The sequence below is a fragment of the Carya illinoinensis genome, chromosome 12 (genome assembly GCF_018687715.1).
Source record: "Carya illinoinensis cultivar Pawnee chromosome 12, C.illinoinensisPawnee_v1, whole genome shotgun sequence".
NCBI lineage: Eukaryota > Viridiplantae > Streptophyta > Magnoliopsida > Fagales > Juglandaceae > Carya > Carya illinoinensis.
In genome coordinates, this window is record NC_056763.1 from 28,389,178 (window position 1) to 28,408,729 (window position 19,552).

Sequence of the window (19,552 nt, forward strand, 5' to 3'; positions counted from 1 at the left end):
AAAAAGGTTCATGAACTTCATTAGGACTGAGAACGGCCTGGGCCAAATCCCTTAAGTATCAAAGCAGGAGCCCAAACTTTTATCTTCATCGGAGTTCTTCCTCCACTCTTCGGGTCAGTCCGTACGATCCACTTATCTCAATTTTCGTGTGTATGTATTCTCTCTCTCTCTCTAAAAAAAATTTCTACTTAAAATTGTCTGCATTTGTAGTTTTTACTGATCTTTGCATAAAATTAAAGGTATGTTATTATTCTCGAATCTTTTGATTGCCGATGCTTTATCCTCTTTAGTACTGGTTTTCTTTATTCTATTTTCAATTTCTGTCTTCAATTACTTTTAGAATAATTGTTCTCGAAAACTTCAACGTCCATGGTGTTTTATTTTCAATCATAAACATCCATTTCTGTAGTTTTCCCCTATTCAGCTTCAAAAATCCTATGGCAGCCTGATTTGTCAAAATCATTCGCTTGTTTTTGGAAATTTCTGAAAATCTCGTCCCCAAATCCATAACTGAAAAGACTATAGCTTTGCTGATTTAGTGATATAAGCCTTACTAAGGATGCAACTTGTTCCTTTTCTCTCGTCGGACTTTCTGGAGATTTCAAAATTTTGCTTTTGGAAAAAATTGAACATTTATCTGATTTTTATAAAATATTGTGTTATTCTATATCTAGTCTTTTGTTTGAGTTCTTGGTGTAAAATATTTAGTTCCTCCTTTTCAGCCTGCATGTAGATGATCTAATCTTGCTAATGTAAGTTTCTCTGTGGACGTGTATAGGTTAAATTACTGTTATATCTTACAAGATGCCTTCTGCTTAAGATCCATTTTATGTAGTGAAAGAGGTGAAAGAGGATATTCAAGAATATGTAAGTTGTTGGTACATTAGTACTTATGGTTAGCAGCACTTTTACTAAAGAAACTTTTTATTCCGTAAAGATCGGATGGAGTTTGAGTAGGGTGCTCAGATTATATTGGTACTCGCTTTAATTCAATGGTTGGTTTTAATTTGAATTTTCAGAGCATTCTTATTCATTTTTATGATAAGTAATGCTATAGATATCTGCTTATCTGAGAATAGATTGATACTATTATCCTGCAATGAAACCTTGTTGTTTCATCCTGCAACTCTACTCGAATGATTTTTTCAATGATGCCTCAGGCTTAACCTTTTAGCCTTAACTTTACCATGCGTTGTACAATTTTGTTTTTCCTTAGATTTAATCAGTTATAGGGGCTTTATGTTTTATATTATGTTCTTTTGCTTTATTAATTTGGCCAGGTAGTTTGTTCATTTCAGTTTATATCAATATAATTTGTTCATGTAATTATTTACTAATTACCTCATGTTTATGCAAATTTTTAAGGATTGTTCTTGATTACAAGGGAAGATAAAAAGTTCAAGATTGAATATCCTTGAGTTGAACAGATCTTGAAAGAACAAATTATGGTTGTCTCATGATTGTTCTATCGTTGTCTCATGATTTAGAACCACTACTGCCACTGTTTCGAATATCTAATTAGGAAGAGTCGTGCTATATATAGGTACATATTTTATGCATAATATTATATGTATTAAGTGATTGTTTTATTATCGTCTTTTTTTAATTTAAGTTTTAAATATTAAAATTTTCATCATTTTTAATAGCCAACACATTAACATAATATTCGAATAATTTTGTTTGCTTTTGCTTTTGTTTTTGTTTTGTTTTTTACAGTAAGAACGAACAGACCATGACCGTGCACAGTGCACTCAAACGGGAAATGTCATACACCTTATCCATTTGCGGCAGCGCCCACAGCTTTTGAAGAACCACTTATGCTTAATTACCACCAAATGGACGGTGCTGTGTCCATCGCTCCCAGCTCCGAAGCTATTGTTAGGTAGAATTGATTTTTTTTTTATATGTATTTTTAATATTTTTAAAAAAATTAAAAGAAAAATTACGGTATTATTAAAAAATACTTTTTTAATTATTAAGTAAAAAATTTTTTTTAAAAAAAAATAAAAAAGTTCAACGGTAACACCGAGCGGTAACGAGAGTATCATTTTCCTTACCAAATTGGCAAATTGACAGTCAAAATGCATTCACCCACGTACCTCGATGGCTCGATTGATTGAATGCCTGCGAGAGTAATAGTTGCCTACGATTAATGCTTCGAAGATCATGAATGTGCTGTTGGTTTTTTGCTCTTTCTTTGGTCCCATAGCGGTGAAAAGAAAATAAAAGGATATAGGCCTAGGTCTATAAATAAGAGATTTAACCTCTTAGTTTAAACACATCAATTGAAAGTTTATCTAGTAACTTTTGACGTTAGTTAAATTTTTTTATTAGCCATATTTTTGTAAAAGGGGAAGATGTGAGAAGTTAAAGTTTTATTAGTGAGAAAGCTTTGTGGGTGTATTTGAGGTGAGGAGAAAAATTGTGTAATTGTAATAATTTTTTACATGATAGTGAATTTTTTTCTCTGAACTTAGGAGTTTTTCTCCTATTTAAGAGTTTTTACGTAAATATATTGTGTTTTTATTATTTTTTTATTTTTTTTATTATTCTCGTAAATGATAGATCCTAAGAGATGAATATGATAGGTCCAAATTTCCAACATCATGTGCATGGCCCACGTGATAAATCAAAGGGGACTGCACCAGTATATCATGCATGGCCTCCAAAAGACTTTTCTAACCTGTCTCTCTCGATGCAGGTGGCTAGGAGCATTATGTCATTATGGGACGTGGACTTCATTTGCCCATAACAATTAAATATCGTTGACAGCTTAATTTCCTCGAACCAGCTTCTTCGATACCTCGATGTTGTATCTTTTTTTCTCATGTTAATTTCAAGGTAAAAGATGTTTGGGAGTACTTATATATATATCTTTCTATAATAATAAGTGTCTATAATATTGCTACAGTAATAAACAGTAAAATCACATTCCGTTTCCGTGTGTTTCATATCTTCACTTTTTCCTTCAGTTTTTGTGTATACCATCCGTGCAAAAGTCTTTAAATTGTGTCAGTGATTTATTTTTGTGTGATTTCCACCGATTACATTGGTACTCAAGCCTGCTGTTGTGTCCCCTCTGTCATTTATCAATGCATGCGTATAGAAGCTGCTCTTTCCTTCAGTTGGCCAGTGCATGCGTATAGGTAATACCAGTTTGTCAGGTATGAGTACGGAAAATTGTGAGGTTTACATCTTTAACGTATAGGAAAAGAAAAAACGGTAGCAGCTTCTCTCGTCAGAAACAACCACCATTCAAGGTAGCAAATTCTCTCCGCCATGCCACCAGCCCGTCCACAGTGTCTCCATTGTTTTCCTTGGGGTGAGCTTCTGCAAGTTTCAGCTGCCCAGCATGCTCTTCACGGTCTCGTGTGGGTATGCTCTTTGCGGTGTCGACGCTGAAGCGGGGAAGGTTTTGGCCATCGATCAGAGGTATTTCGTTCTTAAACTTGAGCTCTGTTTGGTTGAATATAGATATCTTAAAAGAACCGGGAATTTTATTATTTTTTGATCGTTTGGTTCTTGAGATAATAAAATAAAATTTCTGCATAACCTCCTCAAATACAACTTTTTCATCTTCCCAAAAATTACCGCAACAAAAGCATAAGATTCATAGTTTTTAATTCTTCCTTTCTCTACTGTTATATCGTTAGCTTATTTTTTAACATTGGGGTTTGGTTTCTATACACAGAGATTTTATGTAATTGGGAGTGATCGCAATAAGAGGTTCTTTCGGGTGTTGAAGATTGACTGTAGTGAGCTGTCTGATCTCAACATCAGTGAAGACCCAGTGGTGTATTCGCCAAAGGAAATCAAGAACTTGCTTCAGCGCATTGATGTTTTTGGTATTGTGGGTAAATATCAAAATACTACAGCTTTGGGCTCATTTAATTGGGACCTTGGGTGTTTCAATCCTTGGTGTTTTTACTAAAATAGAAAAATATACATGCTTTTGGTGTTTTTAGGTTGCATTACTTTACTAAAATCTGGAGGAATACTGACCAACTAGAATTATTTCGCTAAAGTTCAGCAAATTGTCTCTCGGTAATGTGGCACCCAAAATTGAAGGTATGAACCGTTAATTAGCTTTTAGATCAGGCCGCAAATTGCTTGCCCCTCATTCAGTTTAATAAAAATTAAATCTTCATTAACTAATCAACCTTTAAGATGGGTATTTCTCATCTCACAAATTCAATGTAGAAAACCCACTTTCATGTTTGTTTTTGCTCCCACCACCTATCTTGTTGCCCATTTCTTTTCTTCCATGTGTTTTCCATTTGCTTAAAACATTTTTACTCAGATTGTCCAACTCAGCCAAAGGTGGCTTTAAAGTAAGGGGAATTATGAAGTATGATAAATTATTTGCTAGGCGAGGCCATAACAAGTAAGATAAAAAAGTTTGCATGAAGAGCGAGTGCTTTTCTGATTAAATGGGCCAATTTTAATAAGAAAAATCTATTCATTAGATCAAAGACCATGATTTCCCAAGAATGCATTATCTTTTATGGTACATTTTAATCTTTTGTAGGAAATTATGCCTCAAGGATCTTTAGTCCTTGAAATATATTGTTTTTAAGATACACTTACTGTTTTTAGGGTCATCATGATATGCATTGTTTTTTATTTCTTGTATATATATATATATATGTATATATATAATTACCCCACAGACAGTGCTACGAACCAGATTGTAGACCTATCGGATTAATCCTCTTGGTTTTTATTTCCCACAGACAGTCTCCCTTTTTGTCAAATCCTGGTGAAATGAGTACGTGAAGAATGACTCAAATCTATTTTGACTAACAAAATTTAGAACCAAAATTTTAAATTCTTAAACACTGAAAATCTGTTTATATGTATGGACACGGATTTTTTATTTCTTTTTTTCCCTTGTCACAAGACACCCTTTTTGGTTATTTCCGTGTTTTTCAATTGTAACTTGAAAAAACTATCACAATCTTATAAGTATATATTGTAACTTAAAATCTGTTCCAGGATATTGTAAGAAGCGATGTGTGCCAGTTAGTTTAGTTAGTGTCTGCTATGTATCATTATCGTTCAAGACTGTCACTTCTCTAACAGTCTTTCTTTTTCTTTTTTTTTTTCTTTTTTTTTTCTCTCTAAATATTAATCTCGAAACTTGAGTACTTCTAATGTTGTTGGGATAAAAGTATATAATGCTGCCTAATATAATACCTGATCGATGTTGGTTGTGTATAGTATGTTGTTTGTTTCTATATGCATATAAAGATTGTTGCGTTGAGTGATATTTTCTTGATTTTTTTTTGGCTCCGTTATATGTGTGACGATGCAAGCATCAATTCTACATGTATCGTCAAAAATGCTATTTCCTTGGATCTGTTTTGATTTTTTAAACAACTTATGTCTGGGTTTAAAGATCAGCAATGGATTTTTCTGCCTCTTAGTTTGTGTATATCTGTTTTTCTTATTTTTTTTTCCTGCTTTTGAACGCTGGAGATTGATAAAAGTTATCAAAGTAATTTATAATGGATTCATTGAAGTGAGGATGAGAAGATATTAATTAATTTGTATTGTTATCATCCTTTCTTTGTATGTATATATTAATTTTCTAAATGTTTGTGTAAGATCATATCTATTAGTCCAAATTTTGTGTGGTGGATGTTAGTGTGTAGAACTAAGTGGTTTGTTGCTTTTTTATGAGGGTTCTGCAGATGCAAATGTGTAAAGGTAGATGTTTTTGTTAGATTATTTACTTGTAAATTGTCAATTGAAGAGGCTGTTTGAAATTCAAAGGAACTATGTGGGGTTTGGATCTGAAAGTTGCTCTTGCATCCATAAAAAATTTTTCACGGATTGTTATTCCTTTTGTTGCAGTTCTTGTAAAATGAATTCCTTTCTTATTGTTTAGAGGTTGGTTGTATTTAAGTTTTTTTTTTTTAATAAGTAATAAGAGATTTTATTCTCAAGAGTAGGCATACGCCCAAGTACACAGGACGTATACAAGTTGAATATCTCATTCGCTTCCTCCATAATCTAATATCGGTTGGTTTAATAATTTTGTTTTGGTATTTTCCTAATTTCAAGTGCTAATCTGAATCATTAATGTGCACCTGAAGCAAATTATCTAGGTTCAAATTTAACAGTGAATTATATATATATATCTCCTAACTAATTCAAACAGATATGTTAATTTGTTTTTATTCTGGACTGTTTGTGTGATTTCATATACGCTGAGTTTTTGCCGTTTGGTGCATATATGGATAGAAATTTACAGAGCAACATGCTGATAATAAAAAATTGTATCTACATTTGTCTTAAGAATATCTTATTCCTGACTGAATTTTGGAATCTATCATCGTTATCGAGCTCTTTCCCCTTTGAATATTTGCAGTTATACAGTTACTAAACAGTTCAATGTTAAGTTGCATCATCCTGTACTTAATAACTTCCACGCCTCAACTTTCTTTGAGAGTCCAATATTTTATTGGTATTTTCTTTATTCTGAAAAAGGGATCCATTTATTCCCAGTAACTCTCTTGGCTGGTTGGGAATTTCATTAAACTGTTGATACAATAAGTTGTTTATCGATTGTTGTGAAACACCTAATGACATTTGTGAATTTTTTAAAGAATTTTCTTTTGGACTAAATCTGTGTACATACTTTTCCAAGCTTTGCATTTGAAATGTTGTGAATTGAAGCCATGGTTTAGTTGTATGGATTTCGTAAATGCTTAAGTTAGATGTTTGTGTCTGATTTTTTGCAGAATAATTAAAGAGAAGTAAAATATGAACAAAATATGAGCACTGTCTTTTCATCAAAATCTACGGTATAACCTTCTAGGTGTTTACCAATATTGATATTCTTGTTACTGATGAAGTTTGACTTCATCTAAATAATTCTGTTTGTTTGTTTTTTATTTTTTTATTTTTCCCGTTTGTTATTATACAAGAAGTTGCAGCCTTAGAAAATTACAAACAGAGAATGAGAAAGAACAAAAACAAGAAACAGAAAAACAGTTGAATCTTACAGGTAAGGTTGTTGTGTCTAAATTCAACAAGGTGACTTACTGCTGGGAGAAACTAAAAGACACGAATGGAAGTAAAATCTGGTGCTACCTCCAACTTGAGGTGAAATTGGTCGCGATGGTTGCCATGACTATAAACAGGTAAGAGTTTAGTTTGGGTTGTTTAGCAGTTCATGTCTTTGATACAGACGATTCTTGGTTGCTGTTATGGTGGACAAACAACAACTTCGTAGTGGCTTATCGTATGATTTGGACGTGGTAGCTTCTATCTGAAGGCAACAAACGTGAAAGTATTCTACATTTAGAATTTCTTTTGTTTTGTTATAGTTCATTAAAATCTGTTTGCTAATTACAGATTTTGTTTTTTAGGTTATCATTCTAAAATTAGATAAGAATTTGCTTCGAAAAATTCCACAGACATGTCATGTTTCTTTCACATTTTGTGAAGTATCATTTCCTTGACTATCAGATTGACTCTCTATGGATGATTTTTTGAATCTTCTGGATCATTAAATTAAGTATATGTAAAGACACAGAATTGGAAGTATTGATTTGGATATTACCTGGAGAAATTCAGTAGGCATTAGAATGGAATGTTAGAACTAAATGTTTAACTTCTGATGCAATTACTTTTTGAGTTTTAAGTTTCAATGTTTCTATAAGTGACATTGAATACATTTCACAAACTGAAAGAATTCTCTGATTTTTGCTTTAACGAATTGTTGTGTCAATAAAATCAGTTCAATGATTACAAGTTTTATTTCATAGGTTATCGATCTAAAGTCAAGTAAACTTTTACTTTAGAAGTTTTATGCTTAAGAATCATGAACATTGACATGTAGTACTTCTTCCTTCAAAATGAAAATTTATCTTCTCCTCAACTAGGCCGAAAACGTGCCTTGCACGTTGCACTACTAGTAGTATATATATATATATGCAACTTGGACAGATTTTCATGAACAGCTGTGGACATCGACTTGAGGACCTGTGGTCCATCATGCAGATACGCGGGCAGGTGCTATGTATACAATCAAACAAAGTTGAGAATTGGTATGGATATCGCCGGAGGGCAATAATTTTATTTATTTTTTATTTTTTAAAAATGGACATTGGACTCACATTTGATAAAATATAAAATAAGTCATAAAACTTAATTTTTTGTAATAATTTAAACAAGTAGCGATTTCGCATCTTGTATAATATCATAGCAGAGGTCGTCATTAAATCCTCATTCTACATTTTATCAAATTAATTAAATATTTTATTTGTTGAACCTCTCATTGAAAAAGAGTTAGACTCACGTATAAGTGAGAGTGATAATATATAAAATAAATAATAAAATATTCTTTCTATCAACTTAATCCATTTTATTTCATAATCTATTTTCAACGACCAATGTTGACAATTAGTTACCATTTTCCAATTTTAGGCATTAAATTTGTAATTATAATATATTAAGAAATGATATAATAACAATATTTCATACTCCATTAACAACATAGCATGTAATAATTAATTTTTTTCTTCCAAGTACTTTAAACTGTTACTAGGGCAATAATTTTGAATTAAAATTGTATTAAAAATTCTCATTTAATGTCCTAAACATGCATTTAAGTTTTCTTGATTCTTGAACCAATACTTGTACTGGGAGGATTTTAACATAGGGGTATTATAGCAGTTCCCTTTATGGAAACGATTAACGGGTCCTATTCCTGTAGGTTTTGCAGACATCAAAACATTTTAAGCAAGAATTACTTGGATTGGATTTTCTGTAGAAAAAATATTGAATCTTGATGCGGATAATTAAGCCATTAGATGGATTAGTACTTTTACTTGCATATTTATATTTTATCTACTGTTTTCATAGTTCACTTAACTCGAATTATATATTTTACTAGTGAGCTACCCCTTTCATTTGCAAACTTGACCTTATTTAAATATTTGTAAGCTTCTAATTATTTCTTTTTATATCGAGTTTTCTACGTGTTGAAATTATAAGTTATTGATTTTTGCATTTTGAGATACCTATGACATTTTTTTAATTTTTTATCTTGTCCATCAATGATCAAATGTAAATACAGTCAGATCAGCGACAATCAATTCTTTGGACAAATTTCCAATTATATTTAAAACGGGAAAATTGTGAGACCTTATATATTCATTGTTTGAACTCTTGAAAAGATTTTGTTGTTATTATATTAAGAAAATCGTGTATCATCATTTCTCATAAAATCCAAATATGGCAACAACAATCCTTTCAGGCAAGTGGTTTGAGGGGATCATTTCTTCGCCTTGTTCTTTTGGAAAACTAAACATCTGACTTGTAAGTATAAATCCCTATTCTCACAGCTGTATGATATAATCATCTCCGTATGATATACAGATTGAACATACACTACAAAAAAAATTATAATAATTAGATAAGAGTTTTGCTACATACAAGCACAAACGCGCACTAATCTGTGTACCAACACTAATTTATTTATACTTAAAATTTAAATTAACACTGTTTTGAATAAAATCTACTTTTTAACCAATCACATCACATTAATGCACAGATTAGTGCACAATTATGCTTGCAACTATACTTTTCCATTAGATAAAATGAGTTTGAGGATTTCTTAATCCAAACTGTGCTATTTCATAACGTATATCAACTTGTCTACCATAAGTTGATCAGTGGACTCATTAGAAACTTCTTCAACGCTTTGTAGTTATAGAATTTAATCAATGGAGCCCTCCAATGACTGACGTGAGAGAAAGGGAAAAAAAAGAATATATTGTGTTTTGCTTTGAGGAATAGAAAAAAGGTTTTTGTGAAATAAAATCATAAAAGGAAACTGGGATTCCTTTGGTATGATCTATTCAAGAGCCATTATCATTATGGTATACTAGCTAATCACTATGATCTATTGCATGAAAATTTATAATGCAATCAAAAGGGATAAGAAAATGATTTAAGCAACACATCAACGATTCATTTCACAAAGGTAAACGGCACAAATTAATCATCGTTCCCATTCTGAAACAGTAGAATTTTCAGTGTTGTCAATGCGCATGCAGAAGGGAAAGCAAACTCTTATGCCAGTATGGGGTACATATCAATGGTTCCCATGAAATTTTAATTCGAAGCAATAAAGGGAATGGGCCCACTGCCCAGTGAGAGTGAGATATTCACATGCTACCGCCTGAGTGCAATAATTGTTTTTTGTTTTTTATTTTTTTATTTTTTTCCTTAAGAAATCGATGGGTTTCAAATTTGATAAAATATGAAATAAATAATAAAATTTTATTTTATTTATTAATTTAAGTAAATAGTGATTTTGCATAATGTATAATATCATAACAGAGATACTCAATCAATCCTCATTCTATACTTTATTAAATTAATTAAATATTTTATTTATCAAAATTCTCGTTAAAGAAAAGTGAAACTTATACGTAAGTAAGAGTATTAAGATATAAAATAAATAATTAAATTTACATCTTTCTATCAATTTAATCTATTTTATTTCACAATCTATTTTCACCAACCAATGTTGACAATTAGTTGCGATTTTCCAATTTTAGGCATTAAATTTGTAATTGTAATATATTCAAAAATGATATAATAACAACTATATCATACACCATTAACAACATGGCACGTAATAATTAAATTTTTTATATACTTTAAACTGTTACTAGGACAATAGTTTTGAATTAAAGTGAAAAGAAATAATTTGTTAATACAAAATTATAGATAAATTGTAGAGCAATTGGTATTTATCATTATCCAATATATTGTATTAATCCTCTTTTTAGAAAAGTTTGATTTTGAAATTTTCTTTTTCTTATAATTTTCAAATGATTAATTGAAATTGAATTATGGTGAAAAACTAGTTTGTAGATTCGAGATTGAGTCGACTCAGCCATGTCTATTTGGTTCAGTTCCGTTTGAATAAACCTAAATTTCATTCGAATGAAATTCAAGGCCATTCGAATGGAATTGTTCATTCGAATGGAATTTAAGCTTATCATTTGAGCTAAAGATGATATTTGGCAGCTCTTATTTGAACGGATTGGAATCCATTCAAATAAGCAGTTGCCAAACACTGCAGCACAACATCATCATTCCTCTAATTCACTTTAATTAGATTACATAATTATTTTATAGATCAACAGTATACTAATGGCAAGTAGCAGTGGAAGAAAACATTCCCGACCCTAGACAGACCAAAGTAGCGAAGCAGCTCCTTCTCAGCCGACCATGAGGCCTATACTATTTGAGCGGAAGATCATTCTGGATCTCACTTGGGAGGGACGTAGCATACATGACATCATCACCAATTATGGATGGACCCCGATCTGTCGGCAAAGAGGCACAGCATATCCAGAGATGATCGGTGAGTTTTACCGTGCCATGGGAGAGCAGTCTGGTGATGCTCTGTGCTACAAATTAGTAGTCCAGGGAGTGAGTATTATCTTCTCTCCTCGCGTTATTGCTGAGTTTCTTGATTTGCGGCGGGAGCCCGGTGCATATCCCGCAGCCAACGAGAGCAGCGACTGCACCATCTGAGAGGACACACCAATCGCATCCTCATCACTAGCACCGAAGAGCTGGATGCTGACTCGGATAATGGTGAGAGCAGCGATGAGGTGCCTGATTGTGACGCCCCCAAATTCCGTTTGGGATCGGACGGACATTTGAAGCATCGAGACATGCAACACAAGGTTACCTGCCCCCGTTCATGACATATAAGATGCAATAATCCTAACATGCATCTAACATTATGCAATATTCGCAGCGGATAAATTTTTTCTTTAGCAATACTATGCACCAAACTGAAAATATCCCAATACTTAAAACATACTTCATACATAAAGATCCATTGAATAACTAAGATCACAGCACTATTCCAAAATAGTTATGATCCAAAAGTACTGGAGATGCAACTCCATCGTACAAGTAGTAATTTAACTACTATATTAACATTAATGACGCACCGTCGTTCAGTCGACTGTGTCTAGTTGGTCAGCTCCTGATCCTCCTTCAGGTCCTGTAACAAGATCTACCATTCGGGGGGAATGGTAGTTGGGACTACCGCAGTGAGATTTGATTACAAATCTCAGCAAGTTAACAAAAAACTTCCATACAGATTAATGATGCATGTATGACAGTAAAAGCATAAATGCATAATCAAATTCATAAGTAATTAAAGCATAACTTAGCGTACAACATAGCATAATTGACATAGCTTAAATTGAATCATGAATTGAATTTGACTTGACATGAACTTGATCTGAAACTTGACTTAGCATGAACTTGCTCTGAAACTTGAATTAACATGAAAAATACATACTCCACAGTTGTTGTGGCCCTATGTATTCTACGTGTAAATACATACTCCACAGTTGTTGTGGCCCCATGTATTCTTCACAAACTTGACTTAACATTAAAAATACATACTCCACAGTTGTTGTGGCCCCATGTATTCTACACAAACTTGACTTAACATGAAAAATACATACTCCACAGTTGTTGTGGCCCCATGTATTTTACGCATCACATTTGTAGTTAAATACATACTCCACAGTTGTTGTGGCCCCATGTATTCTACACAAACTTGACTTAACATTTAAAAATACATACTCCACAGTTGTTGTGGCCCCATGTATTCTACAAAAACTTGACTTAACATGAAAAATACATACTCCACAGTTGTTGTGGCCCCATGTATTTTACGCATCACAATTGTAGTTATATACATACTCCACAGTTGTTGTGGCCCCATGTATTCTACACATCATAATGTACTCAAGATGAAATGTGACTGGAATACGAAAGGACTGAAGTCCTGACGTAACATAACGTGACTTGAACATAACTTAGAATACATGACCAACTTGAGATAGAAACATTTCGTAACATGGCATAACATATAATAGACAACATATTTAACATGACATACTTGCAACAGTGAATATTACATGATTTGACTTACATGTAATAGATGACATACTTAGCATGACGTACTTGTAATGTACAGTAATACATAACAGAATATATTATGTAACAGATAAAAATTGATGACAGAATAAATTCTGTATAATAGACAATTACATGATAACTTGACATGGCATGACACATATGATAACATACATACATACATACACTGTAGTTCTTTTACTTAGCACACATACACAGTAGACTGCTAGTAAGTTAAAAGCTAACTTACCTCGATCTCCGCGATTCTTATAAAACTTCAAGTGCGATCATGAGGAACTGTAATTAGTGATTCTAAAAGTTAGAACTAAATCACTAATAATTTGAAATATGGAAAATAATAACTTAAAGAGTAAAATTTTCATTTTACTCTCTACATGTGGGAAAATGACCGTTTTACCCATAACTTAAGGATTTTGCATACTAACTCCAAAAGTTTCCAAAATTTACATTCCTCATATAAATTTTGTCCTAAACTTAAATATCAACTCAGAAAAATTTAAAACAAAACACAACTATGGAAAACACACTATGGCCGAAACATCCATAGGCCATTTCTCTTGATTTTTGTTGCAATTCCTTCCAACTTCAAAACTCATGCTTAAACCAAAATTTTGCAACAAATATCTTCCAATTCTAAGTTCAAAACCATACTTAAAACATCCATTTAGAAAAAGCTAATAATTAACACCAAACTTTTTTATAAAAAGATCTAAGCACTTGAATCATAAATTTTGACCTTAAATCAAAATATCTCCAAGAATTTCAAAAATCAAATCTTACTTCTAACATATTCATAATATCATCCTAACATCAACCATGCTTTAAATCATCAATCTAAAGTCACCAAAATCACAAAATAACATTTGGAGTTTTTGGTTTTACACTTAGTCCAAAAACAGAAACTTTTTCCTCAACTAGTTTTGATAATTCTCTTGATCTATGACTTATAATTATATGATCTTCAAACCAAACCATCACATGGTTTAAAAAGATGTCCTAAAACATATATAAGCTTCTAATTCAAGATCACATGGTTAGAAATTAACCAAAACATAAATTTAGCCAAGAATATCCACACTTTGGCTTATTTGAACATCTCTTTGCATAAAATTTCATATCTTTGAAACTAACATCAAATATCTTCAAAATAATAATATAACATGTATATAAGATACTTAGGATCCTCCAATAAAATTATTAAAGTTATTAGAATAGGTTTAGACCACCAAAGAGTTAAACTTTCTCAAAACAGAAACTGTTTTTCCTCTTCCAGTTTCTAAGTTTCTAAATCTAAGAAAATCTTTCATCAAAACCTTTAATCATGCAAAATCCTCAACCAATAGTCATATATACATGTTAACAATACTCCATAAAAATTTCGGACCAATATCTATCCATTAGCTTGGTCAAAAACTCCAAACTATAACATACTCTCCAGATTCACGCCCAGAATGACCTTTCCATGGTTAAAAATACTTTTGACCGACCAAATGACCATGGAATGATACGAAAAATACATCTACGGAAACTAGACTCAAAGAGGAACAACTTATATGAAGGAGACTTTATGATAAAACACTTACAAAAGCTTCGAAATGGGTGTGCAAAAGAACTCCTAAAAGCTGTCCGAGAGAGAGTGTTTGATATTCTTTCAATGGAAAACATAAATGAAGATAATTTCGTGGGGAGGGGTGGCTGGAGATACTTGTGGATAAGATATGGAAGAGATGAGGCTGGAGTGAGAGTTAAGTGTAGTTTTCTCCTACCCAAAAAAATCTATAAATGATTATCTTATAATATTCTATCCAATAATATCTAAAAAAAATCAACTTAAGATATTTTTATCTAATAATATCTATCAACTCAAAATATTTTTACCCAATAATATTCACGAAAATTACCTCAAGATATTTCTTTTTATCTAATAATATCTACAGTTTTGAACAGACGTTTTGTCCGAAAATATGAAAAAATGTTATTGCGCCATAAGACTTTAAATAACCCTCCGAGTCTAATGGCACAAACCATAATACATTTTGACACTTCTAACTATCTCCAATAATCAAAAATACACTTATGATACCATAGTAAATAATAACACTAACTATATAGTTAAACAAAAACCTATACGATTAATGGATTCGTGAAAACTTATGAGGTTTTCACGAGGTTCCTAAAGTTAATAGAAATTTCACAATTGAATTTCTAGCGGGCTGTTACAATCTCCCCTCCTAAAAAAAAAATTTCGTCCTCGAAATCGAATTAAATAAGAAGTAGCAATTTAATGAGGAGGTGTTGCTTACCAACCTATTGTCTATCCCGTATATATATATATATATATATATATATGCCTTTGAGATTATGTCATTCCTTAACTCTCTTACTTTAATCAACAATTAGATTATACTTCTTTGCACAAGGTTGGCCAAGTTGTAACGACATACTCTCCAAACCTAAAACTTTAAGTAATTAATCTTCCGAAACTCTTCTTTAGAAAAGCATAGGTGATATACTTTAAATGTTCTTGTAAATACCATAGTTAGTAAAGAATTCATCAAAATTAAACCGTTAACCTCTCTCTTTTTAACAAAATCGGTGGCACTCTGTTTTAGACCAGACAACTCTGATCCGCGTGATTTTTATAGGTCTTCTGTAGTTGTCAGGCGCCGCATAGCTACGACGCTACTTTGTTCTTCTGTAATTGTCAGGCACCGCAGCTATGATACTACATTGCTCTTGTCTCTTGTAGAGAAATGATTCACGAGAGGTGATTCGTCATAATTTTCTCTATAAAAGAATTATTCAGTTCATCTTCTTTCTCATCTCATGTTCTTCACTTTTCTGAAATTAATCTGCATTCTTACTCTGCAATCTCTTTCTGCTTACTCGCTTTGCAATGGCTCAGCAATCTTCTCATTGCCAAAACATGAGGTATTCTGCACCTCGTTCCCCAGTTGTTTCTGCTTCTTCCATAGGTGCTATTATGCAATCAAATAATGATCTGACTAATAAGTCAGAAAATGAACTTATTTACGAGCTTGTGAGTCTCGGTACTCGATACTCATCAGCCATTGTCGCATATTCTCAGAGACTGCAATCCAGGACTGGTGGGGTTGACAAACTCCACGAGAGTATTTCTCTGCTTCAGAGGCTTCTTATGGAATCCAACATGAAGATAGAAGCAGTAAAGCGAGAGAACAGAGATTTAAAATCTTTGCTTAACTCTTCTTTTCGAGTGGCTACTCCTTTAAATAGGAGAGGCATGCAGATTTTTGAAGAGCAAGAACGTTTAAAGATTGAGGCAAAGAGCCTCAAATTTCTGTAATTTTGCTTTATGATAATAAAATAATACTTTACAAATATTCATATTTGTGTTTCTATCTTCTGGTATATGTTTTATGTACTCCATTTTATTTCTTTCAGGGATTTTCATATATATGACATGATCCAATGACTCATATAAATATGCATTTAATCATGCATATCCAAACTCTCGGTAATCTTCAAGTTAATAAAAACCTCAAGGAGTTCTACTGGTCTAGGTCTAACTTACTTCTTTATAATCGCAACAATCAGTCCTCTTCCTAGGTGGTACTTCGATAACTGACCATTTAATAACTTAAACTTGAGACTTTCTCTCTTATGATTGTCATAACTATCCATCATGAGCTATCACTTATTCTAACTCTAAATGATTTGTTCTTAATGTTCACATAAATCCTCAAGATCAAGATTTTACTCCCCATATAATAGTCTCCAAAAGAAGATCGATCTATGTATCCATAAAGATAGTGCTTTGCCAGAAATCATTTACTGGCGGCATGGTAATACTATTATCATAAATGAATCCTACTAAGGCAAAAGTTTCTCCTAATCAAATTACTCTTCCAAACACAATTTCCATCGTATTCTCAGAATAAAAACAATTCTCCAAATATGTGGAATACCATTCATCAATCATACATATCCTTCCTCATATTACTAAAAGGTATTCTATATCTACATTGGTATGAACAATAACACTTTTAATGAAAATTGTTACTCTTACCACTAGGATAACAATTCAGCTTCCAAACTGAATTCTCAAGCACCACCACAATTAATAGAAACAATGACTCGTTTGAATCAAACAATGTACAATTTACCAACCCCAATGACTTGACCTACTCCAAAATAACAATAATGCAATACTACCATCAATTGCAATCAGATCAACCTTAACTATGTTTAACCACACATAGGTCCTAGTAAAATACTAGTGACGATACCAGCTCCTGCAGTTCCTGGAGCGCCAGCTTCTACATCTCTCTGAGTGACAGCATATACTCTAATGGATATGTGCACTTGCCGTAGTTGTGGATGTCTAAACACGTTGGTCAGCAAACTTACCACCTCAGCTAATCCTTCATCCATCGGGCAATTTTGATACTCTTGAATGTTATCTCCCTTAGGATTCCGAGGTATTCTACCACGAGTCATGTGTCCCTTCTTGAAACACACAATATATGTATTAAAACCACATACTACTTTTCATACCTTAAGAAATTCAAGCCTACTGACGACTAAAATTTCAAGCCTAATATTTGGTGCATTTCCTAAGGACATGTGGATTTACTGCCCAGAGACGTATTGCTCTGATACCACCCTGTGACGCCCCCAAATTCCGTTTGGGATCGGACGGACATTTGAAGCATCGAGACATGCAACACAAGGTTACCTGCCCCCGTTCATGACATATAAGATGCAATAATCCTAACATGCATCTAACATTATGCAATATTCGCAGCGGATAAATTTTTTCTTTAGCAATACTATGCACCAAACTGAAAATATCCCAATACTTAAAACATACTTCATACATAAAGATCCATTGAATAACTAAGATCACAGCACTATTCCAAAATAGTTATGATCCAAAAGTACTGGAGATGCAACTCCATCGTACAAGTAGTAATTTAACTACTATATTAACATTAATGACGCACCGTCGTTCAGTCGACTGTGTCTAGTTGGTCAGCTCCTGATCCTCCTTCAGGTCCTGTAACAAGATCTACCATTCGGGGGGAATGGTAGTTGGGACTACCGCAGTGAGATTTGATTACAAATCTCAGCAAGTTAACAAAAAACTTCCATACAGATTAATGATGCATGTATGACAGTAAAAGCATAAATGCATAATCAAATTCATAAGTAATTAAAGCATAACTTAGCGTACAACATAGCATAATTGACATAGCTTAAATTGAATCATGAATTGAATTTGACTTGACATGAACTTGATCTGAAACTTGACTTAGCATGAACTTGCTCTGAAACTTGAATTAACATGAAAAATACATACTCCACAGTTGTTGTGGCCCTATGTATTCTACGTGTAAATACATACTCCACAGTTGTTGTGGCCCCATGTATTCTTCACAAACTTGACTTAACATTAAAAATACATACTCCACAGTTGTTGTGGCCCCATGTATTCTACACAAACTTGACTTAACATGAAAAATACATACTCCACAGTTGTTGTGGCCCCATGTATTTTACGCATCACATTTGTAGTTAAATACATACTCCACAGTTGTTGTGGCCCCATGTATTCTACACAAACTTGACTTAACATTTAAAAATACATACTCCACAGTTGTTGTGGCCCCATGTATTCTACAAAAACTTGACTTAACATGAAAAATACATACTCCACAGTTGTTGTGGCCCCATGTATTTTACGCATCACAATTGTAGTTATATACATACTCCACAGTTGTTGTGGCCCCATGTATTCTACACATCATAATGTACTCAAGATGAAATGTGACTGGAATACGAAAGGACTGAAGTCCTGACGTAACATAACGTGACTTGAACATAACTTAGAATACATGACCAACTTGAGATAGAAACATTTCGTAACATGGCATAACATATAATAGACAACATATTTAACATGACATACTTGCAACAGTGAATATTACATGATTTGACTTACATGTAATAGATGACATACTTAGCATGACGTACTTGTAATGTACAGTAATACATAACAGAATATATTATGTAACAGATAAAAATTGATGACAGAATAAATTCTGTATAATAGACAATTACATGATAACTTGACATGGCATGACACATATGATAACATACATACATACATACACTGTAGTTCTTTTACTTAGCACACATACACAGTAGACTGCTAGTAAGTTAAAAGCTAACTTACCTCGATCTCCGCGATTCTTATAAAACTTCAAGTGCGATCATGAGGAACTGTAATTAGTGATTCTAAAAGTTAGAACTAAATCACTAATAATTTGAAATATGGAAAATAATAACTTAAAGAGTAAAATTTTCATTTTACTCTCTACATGTGGGAAAATGACCGTTTTACCCATAACTTAAGGATTTTGCATACTAACTCCAAAAGTTTCCAAAATTTACATTCCTCATATAAATTTTGTCCTAAACTTAAATATCAACTCAGAAAAATTTAAAACAAAACACAACTATGGAAAACACACTATGGCCGAAACATCCATAGGCCATTTCTCTTGATTTTTGT

At 32.6% G+C, this 19,552-nt stretch overlaps 1 long non-coding RNA gene across 14 annotated transcripts; it reads left to right on the forward strand.

Moving 5' to 3' along the window:
- LOC122289048 lies at positions 1–7,614 on the forward strand. 14 transcript variants are annotated; one of them, XR_006236091.1, is made up of 7 exons: positions 7–150; positions 779–867; positions 1,366–1,543; positions 1,717–1,882; positions 2,702–3,432; positions 3,692–3,854; positions 3,966–7,614. It is a non-coding gene; the product is annotated as an uncharacterized LOC122289048 (long non-coding RNA). The 14 variants fall into 14 exon arrangements; XR_006236096.1 differs by lacking the exon at positions 1,366–1,543 and having other exon boundaries at positions 11–150; positions 3,966–6,809; positions 6,933–7,614; XR_006236097.1 differs by lacking the exon at positions 1,366–1,543 and having other exon boundaries at positions 11–150; positions 3,966–4,068; positions 6,747–7,614.
- The last annotated feature ends 11,938 nt before the right edge of the window (positions 7,615–19,552 follow it).